Here is a 12,921-nt window from a genome sequence, read left to right as displayed (position 1 = left end):
AAGAAGAAAGGAGGGAGGAAGAGAAGGAGGGAAGGAGGGAAGGAAGGAAGGGAGGAGGGAGGGAAGAAAGGAAAAAGAATAAAATGAAAGCTTCGTAGGTTTATAGCTCAGTGGTAAAGCGTTCAACTTCCCATGAAGATCATGTGTTGATCCCGGCTTTATAAACAGTCACTGTTGTGACTCCAGCTTGTTAATGAGTGACACCAGCTTGTTAATGAGTGACACCAGCACCCAGGCAGGTCTGGGTTGTTGTGCGAAGGAGAAAAGGGCCCTGGAGGGAGCTGTCCATGGTTCCAAATCCACCTACCACCAGGAGGACCCCTTGATCCTGTCCCTAACCGTGGGTCAGATAGGACTCAAAGCCCCAGTTTTCTCTGGCAAAAGGACTGCTCTGACCTGGAGTCTTGTAGCCTGTCTGGGCACTTGGATGAGAGTATATGCCACACCCCATCTGTCAGGTATGTGGGAGGGAATATTCTCCCCACACTGCGTATGGTGGGGGCTGCGTGGGAGGGCATGAGGAAGAGCACTGTTCACACGGCCAGCCGGCCGGTGTAAGGACTGTGAGGCCAGGCGGTGAGGAAGGCGCCTAGAACTCCCTCACGGAAGGACCTGCTGCTTCCAACCCTTCCCTCATCCCCACCCATCAGTACAGAGTAAATCTGAGCTCAGAGCAGCGCTGGTCCCCTGCCGGGCACTCCAAACTAATTTTCTGGTACATTATACACTTGGCCTTTTGAACAATCAATGGCCTTAAATGCTGTTTGGTTCCTGCAGCCAAATCCATGAGAAATAAGACATAATCCATCTGGCTGATATGACTGAAGCAAGGCGGGAAGGAGAGAGAAAGACAGAGCCCGGAGCTGCCAAGGGGGTCTTTGCTTGGCTCTGAGGGCGGGGAACTGGAGGGAGCTGCCAGCTCCGGAGAGAATGGGCCTTTAAGAGATATTGATGGCCGGCTAATCACAGCACCGTTTGTCTCAATGCCGCCTGCCCACTCTAGCTGTCACTCTGAGAGCTGAGCTCTGTGGGGGAAGGCTGGGGCGGTGCTCAGGATTCTGATTTGGTACAGATGTCTTCTGAGCCTGGGTCTCTGTGTCTGGCTTAGGTCTCAGTCTAAAGCAAGAAATGAGGGGCAGAGCTGGAGAGTAGAGTCTGGTCCTAAAATAGGTTTGGGACTATGTATAGGGGCTAATCGTTGCTCACCAGTTACAGTGTGACCCCTGGGGGGGTCTCACCTGGGGGCCTGGGCTGGCAGGGCTTAAAGTATAGGAAGCGTCCTTTAGAGGGAGGGGCTTGACTCAGTTTCCCCTCTGAGAAGTAAGAGGAAAAGAAGAACTTGTTTCTCTCTTTACAAGGCCGAGACTCCTGGAAGGACAAACAGGTGCGCAGTTCAGACTGTGCCTACTGCTATAGCCAGCCAGCTGGGCCTGTCACCCCAGGGACTCCCAACATCCAAAGCTTCTCTCACAGCATCTGGTTCACAAGGCCCCAGATGACAAGATGTGGGAGTCAGGTGCCTGATCCAAGACTGGCTCTCCCCACCTGTCTCTCGAAGGGGTCACTGTCTGGAGATGAAACTCAGCAGTGGGATGAAGGCATTTGGCCATTTCCCTGTGAGAAAGAACCTGGGAGGAGAGAAGTGGTGCCCACTGGTGGTTTGGAGTCCCTGGTAGCTGTGGCCTACTGAGATGAGGGGCAGGAAGTCCACCCCACCTGAAGGGTATTTGGGAGGGTTTTTCTGAGCGAGCAGGTAAAAGGGCTGAGGTGGTGAGGGGTGGGATGGGGTCCTGCTCTGCATCTACCTGCAGGGAAGGGACCTGTCTATCTATCTGCCACTACATTTCTAAATACCACCTCATACCCAGGTTGTTGCTTGTGCCACATGTGAGACTCAAGGGCCACCTTAGTTGGCCCCTGGGGACAGAGTGACATAGGAAGTTGCAAGGAGCCTATCAAGGTAGGTGTCAAGGTGGATGAGTCAGAGGCAAGAAGGGACAGGGATCCCAGGGTAGGGGCACTGCTACACAGAGGGAGCCTCAAGATGGTGAGCTCTGAGGGACAGTGAAGCAGGACCAGGAGTCTATTTGGGCTGTGGAGCCCCCATCTCCTCCTGTTTTCCTGGGCCACGGGTCTGCTCTGTGAAGCCTGGCCCTGCTTTGTCTGGTCCAGAGGCACTCAACTCTCAGTGGCTGCCACAGCAGTGACATGAATCACAATGGCATCTCTGAAAAGAGGGTGGGACCTGCACATCACCCAGAAGGGTGATTATACTTTCAGCCTGTTCCACGAGGTGCAGGCTTGTCTAACATGATGTGTGCTTGTTCCTGCCAAAGAGGCAACTACAGAGCTGAGCTGGGAGGCCAGGGCTGGAGGGGACAGGGCTGCCTGAGGAACCATCACCAAGGGACACCTGTCCCTCCTCAGGTCCTGGGAATGAAGGTAAGATGGGGGACTGAGCCAGAAGACCTCTGAAAGGGGGTACAGGGAAAGCTGGGTGTACTGGCTGGTTTTGTGTGTCAACTTGACCCAGGCTGAAGTTATCACAGAGAAAGGAGCTTCAGTTGGGGAAATGCCTCCATGAGATCCAGCTGTGGGCATTTTCTCAATTAGTAATCCAGAGGGAGGGCCCCTTGTGGGTGGTATCATCTCTGGGCTGGTAGTCTTGGGTTCTATAAGAAATTGCTTGCTGAGCAAGGCAGGGAAAGCAAGCCAGTAAGTAACATCCCCCCATGGCCTCTGCATCAGCTCCTGCTTCCTGACCTGCTTGAGTTCCAGTCCTGACTTCCTTTGGTGATCAACAGCAGTGTGGAAGTGTAAGCTGAATAAACCCTTTCCTCCCCAACTTGTTTCTTGGTCATGATGTTTGTGCAGGAATAGAAACCCTGACTAAGACACTGGGTGTCACACATCTGTGCTAATCCTTGCCTATCACTGTCACAATGGCAGCCATTCCTAATACTCAAATGGTGTTTGTACTTTTCAAAGTAACTCTCATGGACTGAGGAGACAGCTTGGTTGGTAAGGTGGTTGCATCGCAAGTGTGAGAACCTGATCCCAGATTCCCTACAACGCACATAAAAAGCTGGACTTAATGGTTCACACCTATGATCTTAACACTTGGGGAGGTGGAGGTAGGCAGTGAATATCTTGGGCTTTCTCCTTGTTGATATGAGTCTCCTGTTTCCTCTTCTCCTAATCTCATCTCAGGCCAGTTCTAGGTAGGTCTCCAGTCCTGATTTCTTAAGGCTGGCCTTACCTCCTGAAACACACAAACACCTTCATGTGTTGAATGTTCCACTCAGACCACACTGGTCCCTCTGAGGACATTGCTTCCCTGCCTTGCACACTGTGGCAGCTGCTGCCCTCCGTCCTTGTCCTTTCTTCCTTAGCCTAGGACTGGCAGCTGTTCTGCCTGATGATGCTTCCAGCCTACACTCTTGACCCCCACTTGGATTCTGGGGATAAAATCGTTTCCTTCTCACCCCTTCCCAAGGTGGCTACAGTTCTTCCTTCTGTGAAGTTTCAATTAATTTGCTCTTTCATTCATTTATTTTTTGTGTGAGTGTGCACGCACGTGTGCCATAGCACACGTGTGGCATACGTGTGGAGGTCCGAGGGCAACTTGTGGGAGTTGGTTTTTATCTTCCAACATCTGAGTGAGTCCTGAGGACAGAGGTCCAGTCATCAAGATGGGCAGCAAGACCTTTACAAGACGGGCTCTATCACTAGCCCTGATTATTAGTGTTCTCCCCCTCCTCATCATCATCATTAGTGTTTGAAATATGGTCTCACTGTGTTACAGCCCAGGCTTGCCTCAAACTCAAGAGTGCCCAACTCCCTGAGACCCCAAAAGCAGCCTGCAGGGGAGGTTTTTGTGGCATTAGCTTAGAAAGATGAATACCGTTCTCCCTGTTTGTTCACAGAGGTGCAGAGAAGGGGAGGCCCTAACTGTCTGAGACCTTTGTCCTTGGATAGAAGATACACCAGATAACCTCATCAGACGACGAGCCAATCAGAGGATGATTCAATCAGAGAGTGAGCCAGCTGGTGGCTAATCTACTCAGTGGTTGATCTCACCAAAAGCCAATCCAATCTAATTGGTAGCTGATTTGATCAGTAGCTGATGTCCTCTGTGGTGATCCATCATTGACTAATCTAATCTGCTGCTTACCCAATCAGAGGCCAGGACCAGTATGTGTCCTCCTAATCGAGGCATGATCCAATTAGTGGTGGATCTGTTCAGGAGTTGATCCAAACATTGTGATCTAAAGGGACACGGGCTGGGATAGAGAACTAGCTTTTCCCAAAGGGAGGCCCTAAATGGGTTCTCTCTCTCTCTCTCTCTCTCTCTCTCTCTCTCTCTCTCTCTCTCTCTCTCTCTCTCTCCCCTCTCTCTCCCCTTGTCTTCCTCCCCCTCCTCCCTCCCTCCCTTTCTGGCAAGTGCTATGCTAAGCTACATTCCCAGATCTTTTCTCTTTAATTTGTTTTTAGTTTTTGGCAAGCCTGGGTCAGTGATGCCCAAGCTGGCTGGCCTGGAACTCAATGAGCAACCCAGACTGGCTTTAAACTTGTGATCCTCTTGCCTCAGCCTCCTGAGCGCTGAGATTACAGGCATGCACCCCTGCGTCCAGCAGGAAGGTGATATTTTGCTGTCTAATTTCTTGGTTTTCAAAGCATCCCTGAAGCCTCACTTGCTGGGTGGCAGAGCTTGTGACCATCTTCCATGGGAAACCAAGGCTCAGGGGGAGCCAGGGAGGGTTCACCTTTTCTTTTCCTTTACAGTTTTTTGATGATTTTTGCTGGCCTGGAATTCCTGGGTTCCTTTCCTCCCCTGTAGCTGGGATCATAGGCACACTGCAGTGCCTAGCTAATCCTGCCTAGTATGTAGGTTGTGCACACTACTTGATTTCTATGTTCAGACATCTCCCCTTTGCTGGGTCTCTTACTGTAAGGGTCAACCCACTCCCCTCCTCCCTCTTGTCTCCCTCTGCCCTGATCTTGCTGGAGAATTTTTAAAGGGACAGCTCTGTCAGCAGGATTGAGAGTAGAGGGAACCCAGGAGCCACAAACACCTGTAAAACCAATTTAAAAATCAGTCTAGCCAACCAGCCCCCAAAGGAGCCAAAGAGAACTACAGAGTAACTCAAAAGCAGACACTAATGGAGGAGAAAAGAAATGTAGTTACATATTCATCAGGCTTTAAATATTCATGAGGACTGTAAAGCAGATTAATTTTCATGCCTCATTTCTCCCATGGTTCTCGCTGCCCATATTTTACTGCAGCAGCAGCAGGAAAAGCAGCTATGGATCGCCTGGCCTTGGCTCTGACCAACCCAGCCGGGCAGGGAGCTGCAGGGAGTGACTTTGGGAGTGAATCATTAATCTCCTGAGGGACCAGGGTCCCTCCTGCTGGTTTGGGACAGTATGAGAAAAGCAGGGAGCCTGCAAGGGTGGAGGGAGGAATGGAGATGTCTGAAGGCAGAAGGGTCTTTGTGCTGGGTCTCCCCCAGGGAAAAAGAGAAAGGACCCTCCCAGAGCCAGTCCGAGTTTCATCTCAACTCTCCAAAGCTAATTAATTGCCCATGACAAGAGAGCAGGGGAAGGAGAAGAGAGCAAGGGGCGAAGCAAGAAGTAGCACAAGTGAAGTGGAGCAACGGAAAGAATGATTGGTCCAGTTGGAGAGCCATTAGCATGAAACCACAGAAGGCAAAAGCAGTGTGGATTGGGGCTAGCTATCTAGCAGGACTTTCTGATTCTAGGGCTTTTGGACCTTCTCTGGATATATACCATGCGTGAGGAGAGAGAGAGTGGTTGTCCTGGTCTGAGGGGGCAAGGTGGAGTCAGAGGAGATGGATGGGGTGTCAGCTTCCGAGTGTCAAGGTGAGCTACCCCACAGCGGCAAATCTAGGCCACCATCGAGAACCAGGGGATTTTCAAGTTACGAGCCCCTGGGGACAATTGCTGATGCAGCTTCTTGGAGCTCCTGAATGATGTCCCTGGGTGATGACACATCTGTTTAAATAAGGCCCGCCTTCTGGGGTTTGGACTAACTTCCTTGGAATGGCAGGGAGGTATAAGACCCATGATCTTCTGCAGGTCTTGCTGCCTCTGCAGAGGTCGGTAGAGGCTCCAACGACGTGCCCTTGGGCACCACCAACAGAAACAGCACCTCTTATAGGGCTTCTTCCCTCTAGGCTCTGACTGATCTGTCTGTCATAGGCATCCCAGGACTGATTGTACAGTCAACCTGTCTCCACACCACTAAAGCTCTATGAATATCAGTGACATTAACGGTGACTTTGTTCTTCTAGGCCCCTCAGTTCAGTGATGGCCCTGGCCCTGGCACCATTGGTCTTTCAGCACAACACTCAGAATCCCGCCCCTTCTCAGAATCCCACCCCCTTTCAGAATCCCACCCCTTTCTCAGAATCTCTCCTCTTTTGGGATCCCATCCCTTTCTCGGAATCCAGACCCTTTCAGAATCCCGCCCCTGCTCAGAATCGCACCCCCTTCAGAATCCAGCCCCCTCCTCAGAATCCCACCCCTTTTTCAGAATCTGCCCCCTTCTCAGAATCTGCCCCCTTCTCAGAATCCCACCCCCTTCTCAGAATCCCGCCCCCTTCTCAGAATCCCACCCCTTTCTCAGAATCCCACCCCTTTTTCAGAATCTGCCCCCTTCTCAGAATCCCACCCCTTCTCAGAATCCCACCCCTTCTCAGAATCCCGCCCCCTTCTCAGAATCCCGCCCCCTTCTCAGAATCCCACCCCTTCTCAGAATCCCACCCCTTCTCAGAATCCCACCCCTTCTCAGAATCCCGCCCCCTTCTCAGAATCCCACCTCCTTCTCAGAATCCCACCCCCTTCTCAGAATCCCGCCCCCTTCTCAGAATCACATCCCCTTCTCAGAATCACACCCCCTTCTCAGAATCCCACCCCTTTCTTATCCCTTCCGATGCTGCCACTCCGGTCTAGAACTCGCATCTTAGCCATTTCCCTTGGACCTCCTACAACTCAATACATTGAACACTAAAGCCAAACTAAGGCCTTTACCGCAGCGAGTTGTATCCGGTCTGTGAGGAAAAGTCCAGTGGCTTTCCCTTAACCACTTGCTGAGGCAGGAGAACTGCTACAAGTCTGAGGCCAGCCTAGATGACTTAACCAGACCTTGTCTCAAAATAAATAAATAAGAAAACAAGTAGATAAATAATAAATATTACCACTCTGATGACTAATATTGGTTGCATACAGAATTCACTAAAACCCATGTAGCTGAGCACACCTGTGAGGGGTTTTCTTGAGTGGATCATTTGAAGTAGGAAGACCCACCCTAAATCTGGCCCACACCTTCTGGTAGCAGCCTGAAGAAAAAGACTTGGAAGATGGAAGCTTTTGGGATTTTTTGCCTGCTTGCCTTCACTCTTGCTGGCAAGTTCTTCTGAAAGAAAATAAAACTTGAGACCTGTGATTCATGTAATTTATGTCAAATAGCCCAAAGAGTTGTTTGTGAGCTTTGAAACCTGGGGCTGAGAACATAGCAGAACAGGCCAGGACATGCCCAGGCAGGCCCATCGTTAAGACATTCTTGAGGCTGCTTGGCCATAAAGATAAAGAGAATGACATGCTGGACTGGCCCAGCGCCTCCCTATCTCCCACCCTTCTGACCTAAGTTAAATGTTAACAGGCTGCTGATGTTTAAATGGACCAATCATGTGAAACTGCGCCAATTCCTCCCCCAGCCCCAGACCCTTTTCTATAAAAACCCCTAGCTTCTAAGCCTCGTGGTCGGAACCACTGTCTCCTGCGTGAGATACGTTTTGACTGGGAGCGCCACCATTAAATGGTCTAATCCACTGTCTCCTGCATGAGATACGTTTAGACCGGAGCTCCGCCATTAAACTACCTCGTGTTTTTACATCAAGACGTTCTGTTCTGTTCGTGATTCTTGGGTGCACGCCGAATCGGGAGTTGAGTGGGGGTTTCCCCACTAGGTTCTTTCACTTCCACCCTGTTCCTGAGACATCCCTTCGCTGGTGTTAGTACCTGCATTTTCAGGATTCCGATGTACATGGAAGACTAGCGGCTCTCTGAGATCTCCCAGGTCTCCGGCACCAGAGTGGGACTGCTGAGACATCCAGTCTCATGGTCTGAATCAACAACAACCAGACCCTTTAGCTTTTTTTGTCAGGAGACAGCCATTGTTGAGCTACCCGGACCACAGTCTGTAAGCCACGCTAATAAATCCTTTTTTAATACCATTCTATCAGCTCTGTTCCTCTTCCCTGTGTGTTCTCTCTCTCTCCCTCGTTTGTTTTTCCCAGAGTTCCTTTCACCTTCTAACATAAAGCACACTTGCTTATCTTGCTTGTTGCTGTTGTTCACCTGCATTGAGTGGGAGGCTGCCCCTCTGTCCGTGGATTGATTGGCTGTTGGAAATGCTCACCTGGAGGAATGATCGGAGGCTGGATGCAGGAAACAAGTACTTTTAGGTGGTGGTCCCCAGGAGAAGAGGACTTGGTGATGAGCTCTGGGAAGCTCTGTTGTGACTGCCTGGAGGAAGTTGCTGGACATAGCCCCAGAACTCGGGTCCCAGAGGGGGTCTGGTCTGATGGTGGAGCTGCTGAGACCGTGGCATTTCAGGAAGCTACACTTGGTTGGAAGAATTAGAAGAGCCTCACATACACAGAGATTCCCGGAGTTCTGAAGATCTGTGGGAGGCTTGAAAACCTGGTAAGCACCTGAGAGGTGACTTAGTGGTTAGGAGCACTGGCTGCTTTTCCAGAGGACCCTCATTAGATTCCCAGCACCCAAATGACATCTCACAACTGTCTGTAACTCGAGCCCCAGGGGATCCAACACACTCTTCTCATGCATGGACTTACATGTAGGCAAAACATTGATATTCATAAAATTAGAACAACAGCACCTTGCTGAATATAGATAGCTACATATTTGAGGAGATAATAAAAGAGCTTACAAGCAAGTCTTAAGCCAGCTGGGCAGTGCACTGCCTTAATCCTGGCACTCAGGAGGCAGAGGCAGAGGCAGAGGCAGAGGCAGAGGCAGAGGCAGGGGCAGGGGCAGGGGCAGGGGCAGGGGCAGGGGCAGGGGCAGGGGCAGAGGCAGGGGGAGAGAGAGAGAGAGAGAGAGAGAGAGAGAGAGAGAGAGAGAGAGAGAGAGAGAGAGAGAGAGAGAGAGAGGCAGAGGCAGGAGGATTTCTGTGAATTCATTTCTGTAGCCTGTTCTACAGAACGAGTTCCAAGCCAGCCACACTTGCATAATTATCTCCTCACCCTGAAAAGGTAAATCTTAAAAAGAAATACGAAGTCAGGCAGTGATGGCGCACACCTTTAATTCCAGCACTTGGGAGGCAGAGGCAGGCGGATTTCTGAGTTTGAGGCCAGCCTGGTCTACAGAGTGAGTTCCAGGACAGCCAAGGCTATACAGAGAAACCCTGTCTCAAAAAACCGAACCAAACCAACCAACCAACCAACCAACCAACCAAACAAACAAATAAACAAACAAAAAGAAAGAAATACCAACAAAGGCATGGTGGTACAGTCCTGTAATCCAGCTCTCTGCTGGCAGAGGAGGAAGTCATGTGTTAGAGGCCAGCCTGGGCTATCTAGCCAACACTTATCCAACAACAACAACAACAACAACAACAACATCGATAAATTAAAGCTGTTCCAGATAACCTTGAGCCAGAAGTCCAGCACTGTTTTTTTTTTAAATAAACTGTACTATATAAAAAAAATGCAAATAAAAAAAGGCATCACTCTTTAAAGGAATATAGCACAATCTAGAGCTTGACAAAATAAAAATTTCAACATATGTCATCTAATGAAAGTTAATAGCTATGTAAAGAAGCAGAAAAGTATTACTCATTGCCACAAGAAAAATCTGCCAACAGAAAAAGAACAAAAGAGAGACGCTGGACAGCGTTGGCAGGCGCCCGATACTGAAGCCGTGATTGTAAATACACTCCACATGCTCAAAATGCAGACGGTAGCACGAGCATGAGGAGATAAGTGGAATATTAAGAAAAACACGATTTATAAAAACGAAAACAGATATCTGAAATGGAAAAAAAAAAAAAAACTCGTTAAATAAATTATTCTGTCCCTGCTGCTGCTAGCACAACCACACGGGGGCGCTCCAATAGTTCTCACGGCCAGTGATGCCCACCACCACCCCGACCCTTCCCTGGGTGACTACATTCTTTTTCTCCATTTCTCAGTATTCTGAGAATACTTCTTTTCTATTTGGTCCCCAATTGCAAGCTGAACTTCGCGTGGTAGTGACCTGTTCTCTGGAGACCTCTGTCAGCTGGTGTCTCCCGTGCTTTCTGGAGATCTCTGTTGACAAGTGTTTCCCGAGCCCCTCTGTGACCTCTGATGGGAGCCATTGATCCTCTTCCACCCTATCATCAACCCTGCTTCATTCGCCGTCCTCCCACAATCGCCCGGGTCTTCTGCAAGGGCAGCAATGCTGAGCCATGTCTCCAGCTCTGACTTTCTCCTTTTTATTCTGTCTGGAACCCAAGCGGATTGGTGTTGTCCACATTCGGGGTGGATCACCCCTCTTTAGTTAAGTCTTTTTGGAAACACCCCCACGGGCACAACGAGGTGATTCTAAATCTAATCTAAATTTAAACGGAGATTAACCATCACAAAGCTCTCATGATGGTGGGCAAGATCTGGCCTCTTCCTCATGGAGCCCCAGATCTAGTCAGGTTTACACAGGGCAAAAATTTGTTGCCTGTGTGGAGAAAGTCCACAGGGAGAAGGAAAACTCCGTTGGAGGCCATCGAAGATTCCATGGGAAAGGCAGAGTTTCTGCTGAGGTTTGAGGATAGCTCAGGTCTGGGCTGTGGGGATGTCAGAGACAGGCATTCTGAACAGAACTACTTCTTCTCGAATTCTCTGGCTTCATTTCTTGTTGTCACTCCTGCTTTCCCCACAAACCCTCCCTTTCCCACAGAGCCCTTGTCTGCCAGCACCAACATTGCCACGGAGCTAGCTCGCCCCAACTAGGTCCCAAGTGGGTCACATACCACCTCATCGTCTCCCTCTTCTCTCCATTGGTTCTTTTAGTGTGATAGTGGCCAAGGTCTACTAACCTTTGGAGATGCCCTGGGGGCCTGGTGGACAGAAGTGAATCAGCAAGGCTGGGATGGAGGCTAGAAGTGGTGGCTTGGATAGATAAGGGCAAGTTAATGATGTTGACAAAGCCTGTGGAGAAAGAACTGGGAGCACACCCAAAGTGGGGACCTTGAACAAGATGGGGTTCCCAGAAACAGATTTGGGGCAGCATGCACCCCCTCCTCGCCTCTTACCTTCCTGGGCCTGTTCCTCCTCTGGGAAATCTTCATGTGTCTACCTGGTGTTTCTTCCCAGTCTCAGGACAAGGGGGATCCCGGAGATGGTTGCCATGGAGTCAAGGTGAGCTCTTGGTCCCTCAGGTATTCCCACTGGAATCTTCTAGCCCAAGTTGGGTGGTCCAGCCTGGAGCTCTGGCAATGCAGAGAACCCAGCTGGAGATACCTCAGGAGAAGGCACACAGCAGGTGTCCGTGAGTCCTAACTGGGCACCTAACGGAGCTGGGTCTGATTTCGCCTCCACTGTCTTGAAGGTTGAGTTAAGTCATTTAACCTCCAACTCCCATTTCCTTGACTCATTAGTGAGATCCAGGCAACCTCCAGTGAGCATGCTTAGCTTGGAGGGGCAGCAGGGGCTGAAGTGACAGACTTTCTGAGAGGATAAAGGCTGCTGCCCTGGAACCCCCATCCTGGTCCCTCTGTAGGCTCCGTCAGCTGCTTACACACCATCCTCCCAGCTCGCTGACCCTTGTTCTGAATCTTGTCTGACAGCCCCCAGAGGGGCCCATTGTGTCTTTAATTGCAAGTCTCTTGCTCCACAAAGCCATCAGCACCTAATGTCCCGTGTCATTGCTGGTTCTCTGTCTGCAGACACCTCACTCCTTGGCGCTGCTCAGCCACCCAGGGCAGCTCCATCTGGTCAGGAATTGCCACAATAAGTGGCAAGATAAGACCTTCAGGGATGTGAGGGTAGCAACTGGTTTAACAATAAATTGATAGCAGAGAGTTAAGGACCCTGTGATTTTACCACAGGTTCTTTCTACCACTTTGGACCTTCCCCAAGCCTCCATGGTCTCTCTCATCTCAAGCTCAGAGCCTTCCGGTTAATGTGTTCCCTGCAGAGGAGTAGAGAACACATACGCAGCTGAATCCCTGCTGACTTGGCTCTGAGACTTCATTTTTGAGGTAGGACCCAGTGACAAGTTAAGGTTCGGACGGTGAACTTGGAGACAGACTAGGACCAAGAGAGGTGTGTACCGTCTGACACCCTGGCCTTGGGGCCAGCACTCTTTATGTCCCTATCTAGTACTGCAGTTCCTAACCTGTGGGTCATGAGCCCTTTGGGGGTTGAACAACCCTTCCCCAGGGGTCATATTCACATTATGATGCACAACAGTAGCATAATTATAGTTATGAGGTAGTGACGAAAATAACTTTATGGTTGGGAGTCACGACAGCATGAGGACCTTATGAAAGGGTTGCAGCCTCAGGAAGGTTGAGAACCACTGAGATAGTGGGACCCCCCCTGGCTTCTATTCCTGTTCTCTATACATAAAAGCATCCATTTTCCTTAGGAGGTCGCAGGGAGCTTGGCTTGTTGCCAGTGGCTTTGGCTGCTCAATGGGAGATGCCGCAAAAATAGGCTTCGTGAGTTCAAAATGACAGATTTTGTTCAGTGGAGCCCTGGGCCAGGATGAGGGACGGTAACTTAAAGACAGGCTCTGGGGAATATTCACACATCTGTAATCTAGCTCCTTCTAACCTCCCTGCCTCATTCTTGTCACCTTCACTCCTGGGCTGCAGGGCTTGGGTCTTCTACC

This window comes from Mus musculus, chromosome 9, assembly GCF_000001635.26.
Source record: "Mus musculus strain C57BL/6J chromosome 9, GRCm38.p6 C57BL/6J".
Classification (NCBI taxonomy): domain Eukaryota; kingdom Metazoa; phylum Chordata; class Mammalia; order Rodentia; family Muridae; genus Mus; species Mus musculus.
Note: the sequence above shows the minus strand (reverse complement) of the source record.